Source organism: Halichoeres trimaculatus, unplaced genomic scaffold (assembly GCF_033239565.1).
Source record: "Halichoeres trimaculatus isolate MK-OKI-2021-1 unplaced genomic scaffold, fHalTri1.1 fHalTri1_scaffold_20, whole genome shotgun sequence".
NCBI classification, from domain to species: domain Eukaryota; kingdom Metazoa; phylum Chordata; class Actinopteri; order Labriformes; family Labridae; genus Halichoeres; species Halichoeres trimaculatus.
The window spans coordinates 20,607,794-20,626,393 of NW_027437198.1; the positions used below are offsets into that span (position 1 = coordinate 20,607,794).

The window sequence follows — 18,600 nt, forward strand, 5'->3', positions numbered from 1 at the left end:
TTCAACAGAGTTGCTAAAAATGTGGTTAACGCCTTGTGGAGAAATCACAGCAGGTGACAGTCGGATGCGAGAGGGACACAAGTTTTATACTAAAAGTGACATCAACAAACAGAAACACGATGTTGTACTTTGTTGCTGCGTATTTGAGCGCTGCTCCTGTTCCAAACTTTCAAGGAGAGATTTTGAGTCCAAAACATATTGCAAAAGTTATTTTTTATCTCATTCCAAATAAAGAAATTCCAGCTTAATTAATAATGGTTGTTGTTTTTGGCATGGCAACAATGGCTGAGGCTAATGGAGAGAAAGACAGGAACAGAGGGAAAGATGGGGGGGGGGGGTTTCAAAAACACCAGTCCGAGATAAATGAAGAGGATGTTCCTAGAAGTTATCAGCTACTGTATTGTTACAATGGTGTCATTTGAAAGTTACTTTAAACCTGTCTGTGAGCATAAGCAAGAAGCTAAATAAAAACAGCAGTCTGGCAAGTAGACACATTTGTTTCAAACCATTTCTGTTTGTGTGTGTTGTTAGACTAATTTCCCTGTAGGACCCCAATGAAGTTAAGGAACTAGGGAATCCAGACAGCAGAAGATGGAGGGATAGAGGTGGGGAGGAGGGAAAGGACCCCTATGGGCTTACCAAACAGCCCAGGAATGTGGTGGTAAAAAATGAGTTGGGCTCTCTGGCACAAGATGGTCCGTGTGACTGGGTTTAGATGATGGCTGTGACAAAGACTCCTTTCTTACTGACTTTAATAACTTCAATGCGCTGTGGAGCCTCACACAAGCAACCATTTGTTATAGGCAAACACGGATACACACTGACATGCACACACATAGGGAAAACAACCTCAGTATTTGATGGAAATACACTTCTTATATGGAGCTTGTACTCTTATCAGGATGCAAGTGCTCTGGCATCCATTCAGAATCAGCTTATTTATTAATTAATTAATTTATTTATTTATTTTATCTTTGTATTTATTGAAGAATAACAAACAGTCCTCTGTAGTCCTTGATTCTTTTAACTCCCCCACCTTTTAACACTTTCCTCAGGGCCATTATGAAAAGAGGAACAGCCAGTCCCAAAACTAAAAATACAATGCACATGAGAAATGTTTGTTCTCTTATAAAAGACTCTAAAACTCCTGACCACTCTGAGGCATTTAATAATAGAGAAAAAGCAATAAAAACATACTTATTATTATTATTATTATTATCATTATTATTATTATTATTATTATTATTATTATTATTATTATTATTATTATTATTATTATTATATTTTTATTTTTATTTTTTACAAAATTTGAGCACTTAAAGGTTTAAAGCTGGACCCAAAAACATTCCTATTTTTTTATTTTTTATTTATTTAATTCAATTTTTATTATTATTTCTATCCCTGTGTAACAAATGACTTTTCAATTGCACAAATCTTTTACTGAGTCTAATAAGGGTCTTATTTTGAGAAATAAAACATAAACCCTTAACCTAGTCTTGAATTTTTTGTTTGATGACTTATTGGCCAATCTTACTTTCCTTACTGGGTAAACTAGCATAAATTCTGATATTACAGTGCATGAATTTTCAGTTTTAAAGTCACCACATCTCAAAATGAAAAACAGTCTGATATTATACAAAGACTGTAAAATTTTTATGTTATTCCGAATAGTTTATTCAGGAGTTTATTCACCCTGGTAATGTTCACTGAAGTCACACATCCTCCCTAAACCACTACCACACCCACCTAACACCACTATCCCACATCCCCCCTCCCTGTCTTGCCCCTCCACATCTGGACAGTGGTTTCCGGTGCATTCCGCAGGGTCCAATGCCTCTCAATCGTTCTATTCACAACCCCTCGCTGCCCTGTGCGGCATGCACCTTACATATGTGGGAAAAAAATCCCAGCCATACGAATGTTATTGCATGCTTTTCCCTGTTTTTAAAGGGAAAGATTTGGAACACTAAGCAGGTGGCCGTGGAGAGCACAGGGCACAGAGTTAGAAGGCTGAAATACTTTGGTGTACTTGACCTTAATGTGTCTCATCTGAATTAGAAATAAAGCCAAACTGTCCTCTCTTAATAAAGTTTCTACCTGGATCTGTTACAGTTGTGCTGTGAAGGCCAAAAGGCTTTTGAAAGTTTTAACAAGTTTATTTGAAAAATGTGTGTAAAAAGCCCTCTTTTTCATTTTGTTCTCTTGGCAGGTTTGAAGGTTTACGGCTCAAATATTTCAGAAATCTTGGATTCTTTAGACATTTTCCCCTGGCAAAAAAACCCGAGCTGGAAAGCATGACATTAAAAGGACTGAAAAATATTTTGGCCTTGTAAAAATTTTTGAATACTACGCAATTGTACAATTCAAAAGTCATAAGAATTGTTTTTCACTTGATCCATAATGAGAACACAAGTTCAGGCTCCTGCCCTGGCTGTGTCTTATCAGTCCTTTTTCTGTGATTTAAGTGCAGGGGGCAGCTAAGGGCCATGTGATAGAAGGGTAGGTAGTATCAATGCTGTTGCTACCTGGACTCCACATGTATGGGAGCCGGGTCTACTGTGCACAACAACACAGAATGGGTTGAATTGTTTTATTAATTGAGGTGCCCTGGTTAGAGGTTACTTTAAATTGCTACTTCTTAGCTTCCGGTTCAGGTCAACCAGGGCTGGATTGATTTATGGCAAGTCTAGGTCTCTATCACAACACTATGCTAGCTGTCAAAGTTTAGCAGTGGGAAGAGATAAAACACAGAGATCTGTGTTTTTCCTCTGCAAAAAACTACCTCTGTGATTAACTTTGTACTGATGGTGGACACAGGAGCCTGTGAACTGTCAGACAGAAAAAAAGACAGAAGAGCAGAAGAAAGCTTAACCAGAGGGTGATACAGCCCGAGCTAAAGGCTAATGAGCGTTTAGCTTGGGCTGTATCCCTCTATAACACAGGAGCTAAACTGTTTGTGATAATGTTCATTCCAACCCACAGTCAGCAGTTATTCTGCAGTGGTCTGTTCAAACTTGAGTCTATCAATAAAATGAAGAGTGAGGTTACGTTAGCTCTGCTTGGTAGATGACTGGCAGGAATTAGCTAACCAGGTTTTACTGATGTTGCACATTACGGACATGTCTTAGAGCACCAGACTGCCAGCTGTGCTAAACATAAACGGATACTAAACTACTTACAAACTGACAGAGTTTACTTGTTGTCACATTGGCCAACAAAAATGTCTGAGCACCAGGCTGTCGATGTCGTTAACATATAACCTGCTGCTCAAACGTTTGCTTGATGTCACGTTTCAAACCATACTGCTACAGAACTGCACTGGTAAGTCCCTTACCTCAGGGCGTTGTATCCAGTAAAAAGTTGTCTTGAATAAAGAAAATTTGTTTCAATTAGATCCCCATTTAAGCCTCCCCAAAAGTAATTTACGACAGTGTGCGAAGACACAGGGCCACAAGGTGGTGAGGGAGTGCAATTAAAACAGATCCTCTTAATAGCATCTTTAAAGAAGCACTAGTAAAAAAAAAGCGTCCACTTGATGACCACAGTGATGTACTGGATCTGTTTTCAGGCTCTAGTGTTTTGGAGCACATTAAGAGCTGTGAAGTAGTCTGCCAAGCAGATGCAGTAAAAGAATGGGTTTCTTTACAGAGCGCTTTCCTAAAACACAAGTACTTTATGTTTACCTCAAATTTAGAGCTAGCCCAGCTTGTGAATGCTGTGGATAGGGCATCTGCCAGCTGGGTAAAGTCCATGTAACAGCTTGGAAAGACAGCTAGCAGTAGGAAATAGCCTTATGGGGCTTGCATGCCTTAGCTTCTCCTTTCTTTCTTTGACAACTCAACCGACCTTAAAGCACAAGTACCCTGTGATTAGCCCAAATATGAACCTAATTCTTGGAACATTTCAGGGGGGAAAAAAATCAACATTAAAGTTGATCAACTCCAGTGCACAAGAGTTGAAACAGACTGTGCTAAATTTATTTGTTTTTTCTTTTTGGCTCATTCATAGTCATCCTGTCTGTAAAGATGGTGCTATCACCTCTGGACATGTTTTTTTCTAGTGTCTAAGCTAGTGCAGTCACATACATAAAGACTTTTGCCAGAATATTTTCTTGGCTGTAAACGAACAGTTTCCCATCTCCTCCTGATCAGTTTTCACCTCTGCTACCAGTTCAGGTGTTACCCTCAACAAAAGACATCTTGTCCAAACTGTCACCATTCACATTCCAAAACGCTTGTAATCCCAGCTCCACTACATCATAGTGTTACCACAGGTGACGAATATCTGCAGCAGGCACAGTGTGCTCTTTGTTCCCTCTGTGTTTGGTTTCCCTCCTTAAAACACACGGGATACAGCCAGGAACGGACACAGACGCAAGTGAACTGCAGCGGCAGGGGTGGGAAATTTCAGTCACAGACAGGTGTACAGCTGTGAGGCTGATACCTAACACCTGTTGTGGAAAACTGTCCATTTATGAGAGCCGCTGCCGCAACATAAATACAATTTATTTTTTTAGATTGAAATTCTTTCTTATATGCATTGTAATCTTGTAACTGATATTATCTGCTTATATGATGAATACAACGTCTTAGCGGCAGTTTCCTTCTGATCTACTGAGGTGACAAATTTTAACCCCACCTTAGAAACAGGAGAGGCAAGATTCAAGTCTGAAAAAATGCAGAACCAACCAGGTGTTTAATCATTTTATTTTATTTTATTTTTTATTATTTAATTTTTATTTATTTATTATTTATTATTTATATTTTATCTTATTTCATTTTTATCCTGTTTTATTTTATTTTATTTTATTTATTTATTTATTTTTTGCACACCAGATAATCAGTTACATTCACTGTGAAATAAGAAACTGGAGTATATTGGCAGGTATTCTCATATTCCCATAGTCTTAGACTGGCCAGTATACTGCAACAAGACAATAAAAATGCTGGAACTCAGTTATGGCTTTTGGTTTTGGTGTGCCATCCCAAAATTTCCAGTAGCCCCATCTGGCCACTTCAATGAAAAAAATCCTGAAAGTGCTACTGGTCTAACTTCAGATTTGCAGCTAAATTAGCATGCTAATGTCTGTACATAGAAACGAATAAGCATTGCATCGTCACAGAATTGAGAATCAATCCATGGCTAATTTCTTCTTCCATAACAAGACCAAAGCCCAAGAGAACAACATTTTAGAGTATATTTGACACCCAAAATTGTTTCCCCTTTAAAACTTGCGTTAACACAGAATCATGAAATACAGATCAGTAGCAACATAACAGAAAAAGCAAGAGATGTAAAGGTATACACAGTAAAACATGTTTAACAGAGTATTAGAAATTCATTATTTCATTATCAAAACATCGGGGAAAAAACAAAAAAATTAAGGAAAAGGGAAATGACAGTTATAGAAACAAGAGAGTAGCGTTAAAGCAGAGGCCAGTCTGTAAAAGCCTTGGGATAGTAAAGTCCTGCTTTTTCCAGCTTCAGAAATGCGTAATATGTACATGTGTTTTGCATCATACTCCACTCTTGTGAAGAAACATAGCTTCATGTCTTCATCAGAAACAAGTGTGCAGTCAAGATTTGACCAGTAGGTGGCATCCCCACACAGCCGAGGTGGACATACATGTTGGCTTACAAATTGGAGAGCAAAGATCTTTTTAATGACTGGACCTATGAAATGGTTAGTGTGCACTGATGATGAGGTACATTTAAAGCATCTCTTGATTTCAGTATTCAAGCATCAGTGAGAGCGTCAGGAATGGGGTTTGGTCAGAGCAGAGTACCACCAGTCTGCAGGTTTATTGCAACCGTGTTTCTGTCATTAAATGTCTAAAGGGAGCAGAATAATACATAATCGCTGTGGCCTTTCATTTTGCCTGCACTGCATCTCTCATGCGTACAAATCTATTGTTCAGCAATCATTCACCTTCAATCCATCTGTGGAATCATACATCCCTCCTTTGGGTGATGCTCTGATGATCTCCTTGATTCTTTGTCATCAGAGCCACCGTGCTATTGTGCTCAGATGAATCACCCCTGGCAGTCTGGGCTCTGAAGTCCCCTGCCAGCATCCTGCCTCATTCATGAGCAATTACCGTTCCCAGACCATTCATCGTAACAACACAGCTCTGGTTCCTCTAAGGGAGGCAGGAGCTGTTTATTAGAAGCACTACTGAGCATAACTGCAGGTAGTCCACCAAGATAAAGCCTCTCAAAACTGTGCATTGAGTGTGGACAATGCAGCACACTTTATTGGTCTTAAATTAAAATCATCAAAGACTCAAGAGAACGTGATTATTTTTTAAGTTTGTTTTATTATTTTGATTTGTGTAGTCTCTGAATATGTGATTGTAACCTTTTGGATAAACTGATTTTAAGATGTGATTATTCTGAATGTGAAACATTTGCTATTTCTGTAACATCTCTTGTAGTGGCTTGCAACAGTTCATCATAAAGATGGACAGTACTCCTGCTGAACAAAAGTGAAGCTATTATTGTTCCACTCTGCAATCTATTCTATTCTTTTTCAAAAATGCCCACAAGATAGAAAACTACATATTTTGATAGTGTCACCTTTTGGAGCTGGAGTATACACATTTAAGATTATATAATACACAGATATTTGATATTACTCAAAGGTTCTTGGAGAAAAACTATGATGCCCAATGATGGCTCTTGCCACAGTGGAAATACCAATGTGCTGATCTAGAATACAGCTCAGCTGTGGGCTTGTTTATGCAGCTGACTGAATAAGCTGTACTCTTTAATCAATTTAATTTCCTTCTAATTTTCATAAAAGACTGTAAAAATGATCATTTCTGCTGTAAAAAAAAAAATTCTGCAGTAAAAAAAAAGAAAAAAGTTTTCAAAGCAGAAATTAACCTATTTACAGCCTGGTTAAAAACATCTCTTGCCTGAATCGTTAATTCTACTATCATACACTAAACAAGGTTTTTTTTTCCTAACTTAGCAGTTCAGAGGATATTAAGATCGCAAACTTGCCCAATCTGAGGCACAGCTCAGGTCACGTGACCAACAGGCACCCTATAGCTGTACACTAAGCCCTTGCCACTTCCAATATGGCTGCTATAGCCGATATGTTTCATTTTCTGTTTCAGAAACAGACCGGTGACATTGAGGAGACTATGTCTATGTTTTATACAGTCTATGGAGTGTATGTATGAATGTTAGAGGTGGGAGAAAAAATTGAAAATCTATATATTTTTTGTTCGAAAAGATCAAAATCGGAATTCTTTGTCAATAAAAAAAACAAAAGGTTGTTTTTTATTTATTTATTTATTTTTATATACAAATTCAAATTCTTCTTTTCAGTCTTTGTTAATAAACTGGATTGGGAAAAAAAGTTAACATTTTTCTCCAGCAGAGGGAGAAATGTTTCTCTCTGACTCACAAGATGTGCATTTTATGGAAAAATATGGCTCCTGGAATAGTTTGTGGACATTATCATCGTCATTTAACTTTTTCACATGGTCTGGTGTGGAAAAAGCAAACTAAAAATTGCAAAAATCGTAAATATCGGAGAATCACAATTTAAATCAAATCAGTACCCCAGAAATGGTTATTGAATTGAATCATGAGAATAGCACATTGTCCAGGTCCTAAAGTATGTATGTATAGATGTATGTATGGATGGATTGATGGATGGATGGATGGATGGACACAGTCTACAATGTAGACTGGCAGTTTTGAAAAGTTTAGTGACTCTTCTGGTAGTGATGCTTGTGATTTTTCACACATATTTTCGGTGAATTTAGTATTTTTCAAGCCAGATTTGTCACCAGATCTCTGGAATCACACCTTATTTCCATGACATCAAATAACTGCAAAAAATGACGGAAGACATAAACTTCAGACAAGAAGGATTCACTGAAATGTTTGTGAGGAAAGATAGTTTGACCTGTTTTTATTTTGTAGTATGATCGTTTCATCCATGAATATCATATTTCTGTTTATATGAAAGAGAGTGGCTTTATGACTTCTAGCTAATAGTAGGGGAAGCTTCACTGCCTACATAGGGCTGTCATGTTGTCCATCCTCTTATGTATTCTTTCTTAAACCCAATCACTTAGTTTTACAGTGTCTTATGATAGCTTCCGGCCATGTCTAATCCAGACAATGATTTCAGCTCCTCTCAGGGGATACTGGAACTACAGACACTTAGTTAATGGATCATTAATCCAAATCAGATGATATATGCAAAAGGCCATCTGAATCGGCTTCAAAGGCATGGCGAGCTACTCTTTGTTCTCTCTATGCCTCACCTTTCTCTCCGCTGACTGCAAAGATGCCTGGTATTGCAGCATAATAACCACCACCAGGATCCATCTGTGCCTCTTTGCCTCAGATGTGTCTGCCAAGCCCAAAATCATTAAATAACACTGTAATTTTCTCACTGCATATTTTTCCAGTTGCTACTCAAAGACAGAATGTGACTTAAGATCTCCCGTGGAGAGGATGTCTGTGTCTACATCACTTAACCTAAAGTCCCCTTTCGGTTTCATGACAGCATCTATGGCCGAGATCCTCTGTATACAGCAGCAGGTAGGTGTGTGAGAGATGAATCCACTCTGACAGAGGCTTCACAGGATCACAGAAACCCAGAAGAGCTTATTATAACAGATGGGGACCAATTTCTTGATAATCTTGGAAAGCCTTCAGGACATAATGTGAGCTCTGAGTACCCGGATTGAGCAAATCTCTGTGATAGATCTGGAGGCTTTTCAAAGCCTACTTTCAGAGGAAAAGATCACTTCAAAAAAGAATGAAAGAGTTATTGTAAATCTTTGTTCCCACAATCAATACTTCTATTTCTGGACATCACAAGGGGATATTGCTGTTCTTATCTTGAGATACTTTTTCCAATGTGTCTTGGTTGTGTTTGTTGTGTCATGAGTATTTATTTGTAAGTGGCATTCTGGTAGAAAAGTTGTGAAGGTGTTTATAACACTAACTTCATGTTTTAAAATATAAATAATATATTCCATCATTTCCAAATTGTACCCTCTAAAAAAAGTAAGAGCTTCTCAGTGATATACCCAGAATCCAGAACTATCTCTGAGTTATTCAGTGAGAAAAAACTGCATTTCATAAGCACCAGTTTCCATTTTTACAAATTTGAGGGGAAGGAAACGATGTCAGCATGCGCATATTTCTACAAGATGTAATTTGTGCACGCTTCCTGCAGTACAGTTTTGTAGCCCTCTAAAGATTGATCCAAGTGACTATCCTGGAGCCAAAACCACCATCTGCATTCCCCCCACCAATTCCTGTCTCCTATTTGCTTCATTGATTTTAACAATATAGCTTGGAACACCAAGTGAGCTGTGTAAATTCTCTCGCAGCTCAATTCTTCCAAATGACTTCACAGTTTGTTTTCCTTTGTACTCACTTCGTTTTTCAGACTGGTGAGTCACAGAGTGAAATGAAATACAGAAGAATGGCAGTGAATGAAGACAGGACAGAAGAAAGAGAAAAGCAGCCTCCAACTTTACACCTGAAGGGATTCTAAATAGAAACATAGAGTTATCCTACGCAGAGTTTGCATTTTTGTATTTTCAAGGCAACTGTCTGGGACAGCTTCTGTCACTCAGTGGTGCAAATTTAAGAGTGAGTCACCAATAAGCAAGTGCCGATAGTTGGTATTTGTTGTTTTTAAAGTTAAGGGCCAACAGGAATTTTCGTCACTTGTTAGTAAACACTATTTCAAACTGGGCTCCTCCTCCTTGGCTCAGTGCCAGCAGCAGCGCACACCCACAGCCTCAGACCATGACTATGTGAAAACACTCACTAGCCCAGCAACCACCTGTAGCATTGCATTTCTATGTAAAACTGACTGGGCATATTAGCACAAGCTAATCCCGGGAATTCGACACATACCTGGTTTGCAGGAGGCCAACTTGTGTCCCTCTTTGTCCCGAGCTGCTCCCCAAGTGCCTGAAAGTGAGTGAAAGTCGAGTCAAGCATCATCCTTTTTTCAGAAAAAGCTTTGCCTGTTTGGTGTTTGTTTCACTTCAGTTGTGTTGTTCTTCCTCTGTTCTATGTTAACTATCGTAGCCACTCGGGGTAGCTTCTTCTACTCACTCACTACGCTTACTCTCCGCCCAAAACATCCCCGCACAACCAAAACATCAAGATACAGTCAGAGGAGAGGGTTGAGGCAGACACAGACAGACACACATGTATAGAGGCCTAAAGGTGATGATTGAGCAGGACTATTCCTGTAAAAGTTGACATTTTTTTTAAGAGGCTTTAGCAGACTTTACCTTTAAGGCATCTTAAGCTAATAACTGGATATTTTGCACTCTCACATGTGTCTTTATGTGTTAAAGTGTTTTCTTTACAAAGTAATGAGCATTGTACTTCATAAAATGAGTCATTTGAGCTTTTTCTACTTTCTGGTTCATGGTCTCAGATCCCACTGGTGAGGCAGTGTAGCAATTATCGAAACAGCAAATTTAAAAGTCAAGATCATTAAGTACATTTCAGTCAGGAACACTGCCTTCATAGATTTTAACCATTTATTGCCAAACGGAATTACAGATATAGTTGGTTTTAAAGGCTCTGCTTTTCATAGGAGTGCATTGCAAAATCCCTGGACATGGGTAAATTTATAAATATAGACTTAATAAGAGGAGGCTGGGGTGGACGAGGCAACGTTTAACCAGCAGTAGCAGAGAGTGTGTGTGGCAGGTATCGAGAGTGAAGATGTTTAAATGTACTGCCTCATCGTTAGAAAGAGCTGTGATTGGTTGACTGGTGTTAGAAACAATGATTTAAACGTCAGCCAATCAGCTGATAAAGGCTGGGTATATGACTTCTGTGTCCTTCATTTCATTGCATTAATTTGATTCGCTGGCAACTTTGGAAAAAAAAAAAAACATTAAAACAAGCAAACGTACGTTTGTTCCGTAGTTTAGTAGCCGGCTATATTTAGCGCTGCTGGCAGCCCGGTGCCCTTAGACATGTTCATAAAATGTAAAATAATCTCACCTCAAGCAGAGCTAACGCAACCTCACTCTTCATTTTATTGATAGACTCTAAAGTTTGAACAGACCACTGCAGAATAACTGCTGACTGTGGGTTGGACATTATCACAAACAGCTTAGCCCCTGTGTTAGCCTTTAGCTCGTGCTCTATCACTTTCCCATTTAGCTTTCATCTGCTCTTCTGTCCTTTTTCTGTCTGACAGTTAGGCTCCAGTGTCCACCATCACTACAAAATTCATCACAGAGATTGTTTTTAGCAGAGAAAAACAAAGATATCTCTTCTCACAGCTAAAATTTGTCGGTCACAGTGGTGTTGTAGGGGCTAGTTGTAGGAACCTAGACATGCTGTAAAGCAGTCTGGTCCTGGGAAGTAGCATTGCAAACTAATGTACGTCTGCGCTTGTAATGTCATTTTAAAGTGTGGACAAGATCACTCAGAAACTTCTCACAGTTTTAAAATGTCCAACAAAATGACTTTCAAAAGGTAGCTAATCTGATTTTATGAATAAAACTGTATTTAAAAGTCATTTTTCTCCAGCCATACCTGACGCCCTCCTCATAGAGCTTAGTGTCTCTTTTCCCCATCTATTTTTTTATGTAGTGTTATCATGAGGTTACATTTTTTTATTGGGTTTAATATAACAGGACTTAACACCTGCAAAAGTACTGTCATTCCATTATTCCTGTCCATAGTTTTTAGTGCTGATTAAATGGCCCACTTAAATTAGATGGTGGAGACAGTAAACACTGAGCCTGATAAGTATCAGCATTTCAGTTTAACACGTTAGCATCTGGCTCAAAGCACCATTGTGCCTCTGTGCTGCTTCTCATAGCTGCGGACACAGCTGTAGACTCTTCGTCTCGTTTATCATCCACATGAAGAATAAAGAGCAACAGGTCAGATCTCCAGTATTCAACAGAAGGTAATGAGCAGTGTTTCCTTTTCATGGGTTGCCTTTACACACCCTTTATCCTTTCCTGGCATTTGAGTTTATAGCCAGCCAGGTAATTACAATTCTGTCAAAACGAGCCAACAATGATAAAAGCCCAGCTGGTATGGTTTTCTCTTTCACATGTTATAATGACAAAACTCACTTTGTATTCAAATCACCTGAATGAACAAGACAGTAAAATCCCAGAGGAGTAAATCTGAAAGGAATTACTTTGTTCATATCGTGATGGAGAGATTCCCAGCGGAGATATGTAAAGCATGAGCCCCAAAATAATGTGTGTGTGGAACACACTGATTGAGATGTATTTATTGGAGAAAGTGTCATGGGTCTTTCTGACAGATTCTGTCCATTAATGACATTTCATAGCAAAATACTATAAGTGTTTCTCTGTTTCATGCTACCAAGAGTAAAAGGGAAAAACAAGCTGCATTCAAGGTCATTACATTCAGAAAGGACATTATGCTGTCTGATACTTTAACCATGGATATAAAAATTCCTGAACGTATCTGTAAACAGCTCATAATGGTCTGTTCCATACAAAAAAAGTACAAGATCTTTGTAAGACTTGCTGAAATAATGAGGTCATGGGCCCAAAGGGTTCACAAGACCTTTTATTTATCCCTCTCCTCTTTAATTATATCTCTTTTACAAGTGTGACCTGGCCAAGAGGTCAGCAGCACATGCCGAAAAACATATTGAGTGGAGGCGGTATACAATAAGTTAGAGTACACATATTTTTGTGAGTGCAAGATGTTTTGCAATCAAGTTCAGTAACTTTAACAGAAAAAAAATAAAACCACAGGCACTGCTCAGTGGTTTCACATTGTTTGTCCATCCGCATGGACCAAAAGGCTGGCAAATTTGAGAGGTAGTCTCTTCTATTCTATTCTATTCTATTCTATTCATTCTCTGCATTAATGAGAGCACACGACCTTTCACAGTCAACATATATTATTTCTCATGGAAACCATTTCCAATTCCCCACCTTTTCTGAGATACTTCACAGAAATCTTCCTCTGATAGGGTTAAATAAAAGCTTTTCTTCAAGAAACTGCACAGTAGTATGCACTGCACAATGGATCAACATTATATGATGGTACTTTCTGCAAAAAATATGATGCACTAGCTATAGCATGCAATAAGAATGCACCAATGCAGTTTGCTAAAAATTACTGTGCAGAAGCAGAACACTAGAGGAACTGTTCTTATACAATACACCAAAAACTATAGTAATGCACTAAACTTAGAGTAAAGCACAGATACAATATGTTGTTAGACACTACACTAACAATACTACAGCAGAACACTGAATTGAAAATGCTTTAGAAATGAATGACATTGGAAATGCCACATGGATCACTGCGCTACTATTACTCTAAAATTCCAAAAAGAATAAAAATCACTGATCGATTTTATTTTTTTAATACTGTAAGCAAATACATAATATAAAAAAATTGGAAGAGTGTATCAATTATCTAAAACAAAATATGCACTGATTATCACATTGATAATAGCACACTGGTATTCTAGACTAGATATATCCCGCTCAGCATCAATGCAACACTTTTCCAAAACACTGCACCAATTTACTCCACTTTTAATCATGCCTCTATCAACCAAATCAGAAATTCAGCTTCACTGTTAAATATTATCATAATGTACCCTGACAACAAGGGGAAACAAAGATATGTTGATTTTAAAATATAATAATTTTCTTGAGTACCATTAATTTTCTGCTCATATCGCCCTGGCACAGTTACACATGCACATTTATGTGTGAGCTGAAAGGGTTTGACAATTAATCAGTTGCTGTTAATTACACAATTATAACACAGAAAAAGATAAAAACTCGTGTTCATGCCTTAATGAGCTTAATAAAAAAGCAGAAATTAGACTTTTGTTTTGGAGGAGAATATTTGCAAGAAATTGTGTCAACAGGCACTTTACACCACTTCACCTCCTCCTCCTCCTCCTCCCACCCACATGCCCAATTATGAATGATAATTAGAAATGGTGACTTTTTCATCAGAGCTTTTCCATCAGAAAAGTTTCAGATTGTGAAAAGATGACTTCTGGTTCGAATTAGACAGGCTTAAATCCCTGCATTAGAGCACCAGCTGAAAACAATTTCCAATCATGCTCCAAGTGCAGAATTTCTACAGATAGGAGAAAATAACAGTCATGAGCTAGAGGGTCACAATGTTCTGCTACTGCTTTATAATTACACAGAGATACCATCTTGAAGGAGAAATTATTCTCATGAAAAAAACAAAGATTCTGAATCTGTCACTGAGCTGCAAGGAATAAGTTCAGAGGTGCAATGATGACATTTCAGGGCAGGAAGTCAGTAAGTCATGTCGTACCTGTGTAGCCACCTACTGAAATCTGAAAAATTCTTGCAATGTTTTACAAAAAAAAATTGGGTTTTAATATGTGGGGGAAGATTTCCATTTGTCATTTGAGAACCTGTGCCTCGAGTCACATTCAATGCTTATGACTGTCAAACATGACGAATTCATCAGGTTCGTAAGGTTTTCTTCTGTATGCTGTGGCTCGCCATTTGCCAACATCATGTCACCAGCCTGTTAATCATTTTGACACCACTTCAGGGGGTAAAAACCCCAACTGGGATTCATTTAAGGGGCTGTGAGAAGTTTGAAAACAATCTTTTAAAAGTCTCCCCTCTAGATATATACCTGACCGTAATTTATACAGTAAAATGAGATTATCAGCGCCATTATTACTGGTGACAGGTTATTTTCAATTGCTACTTCTTAGCTTCTTAGCTAGTTCGGGTCGACCAGATTGATTACCGGCATGTCTAGGTCTCTGTGATGCTGGCTGACAAAGTTTAGTGGTGAGAAGAGATGAAACACGGAGATCTGTGTTTTTCTCTGCTAAAAACGACTTCTGTGATTAATTTTGTAGTGATGGTGGACACAGGCAACAGTTTCAAATAACCGCCACGGAAATATTACCCTCATCCATCTGGGTAGCAGCTCTTCGGATTTGTTTCCTGAGGCGGGACCTTCAAAAAAATAAGCAGCTGGTGATTGGACGACTGTTCTGATTGACACAGTCACCACAGACCAATTGACATCAAGCCACGGTATGGCATAACTTATGTGCGCCGCTGCTGAGAAACAAAAGACTAACAACAACAGGAACACAAGAAACAGCTGCGATAATGGAGTAAGACGACTGCTGCCATTTTTGTCGAGTTAGCTTAAGAATCAAAGGAACGCTGACAAGTACAAAAGTCTGCTGACATCATGTTTGCTTGTCACTCGGCTCTTTCCTGATTGGGCCAGTTAGAATTTAGCCGAGTAAATTGTTGGTCAATGGAGCCTGGCAAGATGGATCTGCAGGATTTCAGAGAGATACAGCCCCATTTAATGGCTAACTAGCCTTAAGCTGGGGCTGTATCTCTCTATAACACAGGGGCTATGTTCATTCCAACCCACAGTCAGCAGTTATTCTGCAGTGGTCTGTTCAAACTTGAGAGTCTATCAATAAAATGAAGAGTGAGGTTACGTTAGCTCTGATTGGTAGTTGACTGGCAGGACAAAACCAGGATTTACTTACGTTACACATTACAGACATGTCTTGGAGCACTGGGCTGCCAGCTGCACTAAATATAAACAGCTACTAAACAGCTAATATATAGCCGGCTTGATGTCATGTTTCAAACTGTAGCACTGTGACTATACTGACAAGTCCTTTACCTTGTATCCAGTAAAAAGTTGTCTCGAACAAAGACATTTTTGTTTCAATCCAATCTACATTTAATTCCAAAACAAACACACGCCTCACTGAAAGTAATTTACAACGGTGTGCGAAGACTCCGGGCCACAAGGTGGCAAGGGAGTGCAATTAAAATAGATCCTCCTCATAGCATTTTTAAGCTTTGGGGCTAAAACACAAGATCCACTGAGGTAAGAAAAAGGAATTGTCTTTTTTGTTTAACGTGTTCAAAAAGGTCAAGAAGCACAGCAGACTTTATGGCTGTTTGAGTCTGATCATAACTTTCATTTTTGCTGATGATGTTTCAAAACCTGCTCTTTATAAGTAAATGCCTATCCATCAGTAACTGAAATTATTCACCCAAAGCATACATATCAACCTCATAGTGGTGCTGGAGAGGGAATGACTGCACTTATTACACTTCTCCCTGAAGCGACCCATGGACGTCTTTGGCAATCCATCTATTACTTGCTGAACTATTTCACCTCATGGTGGCACTAAAGGAGTTAGGCAATCACAAAAATGATTACAATTCATCATCCAGGGAAACGTAAAAGTCTACAGAAGAGGATTTAATGGTAGTAGATTGACCAGTATTAGGGAGAATTCTGCTAACACAGCCGAAACGGGGCATGCTTTTTGTTGATTTGAGGAGTCAGCAGTGGATTTGAACAGCAGCGATTGGTTTGATTGATGCTTTCCACTGGTGTTATGGCATTGTTTTAAAAGATGTCAAGAGGGAATAAGACATGAGTATTGGACGTGCATTTACACAGTCAATCATTTATGCAATCTGTCTTTCAGATTTATAATCCATAAAGTCAGCACAAATTCCCTTTTTCCTGCTTGGACATCCATATTGAATGATCACTTGGCACTTGGAAAAACAAAAGGCTAATTGCTCCCACACTGGCAGCAAAAGCCTGATGGGAAACTGGTGGTTTCGAAGCACAGCTACACATCCATAAAGCAACTCCTGGGTATCCATACAGCTTCTCCCCAGGTGGAAGTCATTCTCCGAAGCGAGTCCCAGTCTTCGCAAACTCAGATCGATAATAAGAGGAAGTTGAGAAAAGCTGGAACAAGCAGGCAGGACACCAATTATCATAAGAGCCTTTCGATTGATGTGCTCTTCTTGTTTTTTCTTTTTTTTTCAGGATGAAACAGCAAACATAACACCTTTCTTATTGAACACTGAGACAAAGCTGGCTGGAAAAGCATTTTTCTTTGTGTCTTTTCTTCCTGTCTGTTGAGCTGTTTGTACTCGGATCAGTTAACTCACAAACGGCTCACTTATTGTGCCGTTGGTGTCTTTTGATATTGACTGAAAACAGTAATTAAAACTATCTGAATCCCCTCCCTTGAGATGAAATAGACTTTTTTGATCCTCCACTGTGGAAAAATCACTTGTTAAGGAAGCTAATGACAAAGTCAAGGACGAAAAAAACAAGTGCTTTAAAATTAAAGAGGAAAAAGTGTTGAAAGTCATTGTGATGAATTATATTTGTAATAAAATCAAAAATAATTCCATCTAAACAGAGGAGAAACTCTGAATATCAGAGTTTGTATATGATAGAAAGGTTTTTCTTAGTGAGTATTAGCACAGAGGCAATTCTGTCTTTACATGATGACAATAGAGACATTGACAGCACTCCAGAGAAACCTTTATGAGAGGGAGGTGCTGTGTGTTATACATGTGGGAGCCCCGGCTCTAATAAGCAGATATTACAAAGACATTAAGTAAATTAAAGGTGCCATAACTCGGCACATTAAAAAATTGGGTGTACTTATGAGTTGGTGTATGGATGGACCATAGACTGTATCATACATGGATGTAGTCTCAATGACATAACTCGTCTGTGTCTGAAACAGAGTTTTGGAGCAAACAGAGCCAAATTTGGATTAGGGCAGGCTTTGAGCCTCCACACTAACAGCTTTAGCCCCCCATATAGTGCGTGTCGTTGGAAATGTGAGACATTTTTCATATCATGCTGTAAACATATTTATATCAGCTTTGAAAATGGCTGTTTTTTTGTGGCTGCTGTCACCTTTTATATCATAGGACAATTTTGTGCCTTTATTTTGTTATATGTTAACTGTACTTTGAGGGTGACAGAAGAATCAGATATTTTCAAATAGTTACCACTGGTGGGATTGAACCCACACCGATTACACTGACTTCCACTGACTTTCCTGCATCAGACACGGACAGTCTTGTATCTGACATGTCTCGATTCACAGTTATTCTAGTCTTGTATGACTAGGGCGTTACACCTGTCAAAGGATAACACTCGGTCCTGAGGGAGGACGGAAACCCCCGTGGAGCTGAAAGGCAAAGGCTCACTTGATCTTGATTTTCAGTATGAATACGGACGGAGGTGTCAGAAAAGTTACCAAAAGGTCTTAATTTATGTTTCCGAACAATAACATCATTCATTACAGTTCTAGATTAATTCAATGTGACACATGCAGTTCACAAGGCGTCTTTTAGAAGCCCTTCGGACCTTCTCTTAGACGCAGCTAAGATAAGCCTGACCGTAAGCTGCCCGGGACCAGGCTTGTCGCGCTGGCTAGTTTGTCATGGTTACCAAGCCACACTAGCCCTAAGCCTTGTTTTTGGAACCCAACTCTCACTAAAGCTAGCGAGGCTAACAGAAATAAGCCAGGCTTTGAACTAACCCAGCTTCATGGAATACCCTCTTGAGTAATAATCATCTGTTTGTTTTGAGGTTTGCACCCTCTGTAGCAAGATAGCCACAAGTGTGCTGTGACAAAGTTCAACAAACAGCCACCACCTGACACATCTATCATCTGATCTGAGTGACAATAGCAATGTCAAAGTGATATTAAGAGACTTTGAAATGGTCTCATGCAAGTTGGACTCTCCCACCTGT

At 38.8% G+C, this 18,600-nt stretch overlaps 1 long non-coding RNA gene across 1 annotated transcript in view; it reads right to left on the reverse strand.

Moving 5' to 3' along the window:
- LOC141809885 (uncharacterized) overlaps nt 1–18,600 on the reverse strand; it is a 116,605-nt gene that overhangs the window by 39,206 nt on the left and 58,799 nt on the right. Inside the window, exon 4 of the long non-coding RNA XR_012600021.1 lies at nt 9,901–9,957. This is a non-coding gene — a long non-coding RNA (uncharacterized LOC141809885). The remainder of the gene's footprint in view (nt 1–9,900; nt 9,958–18,600) is intronic.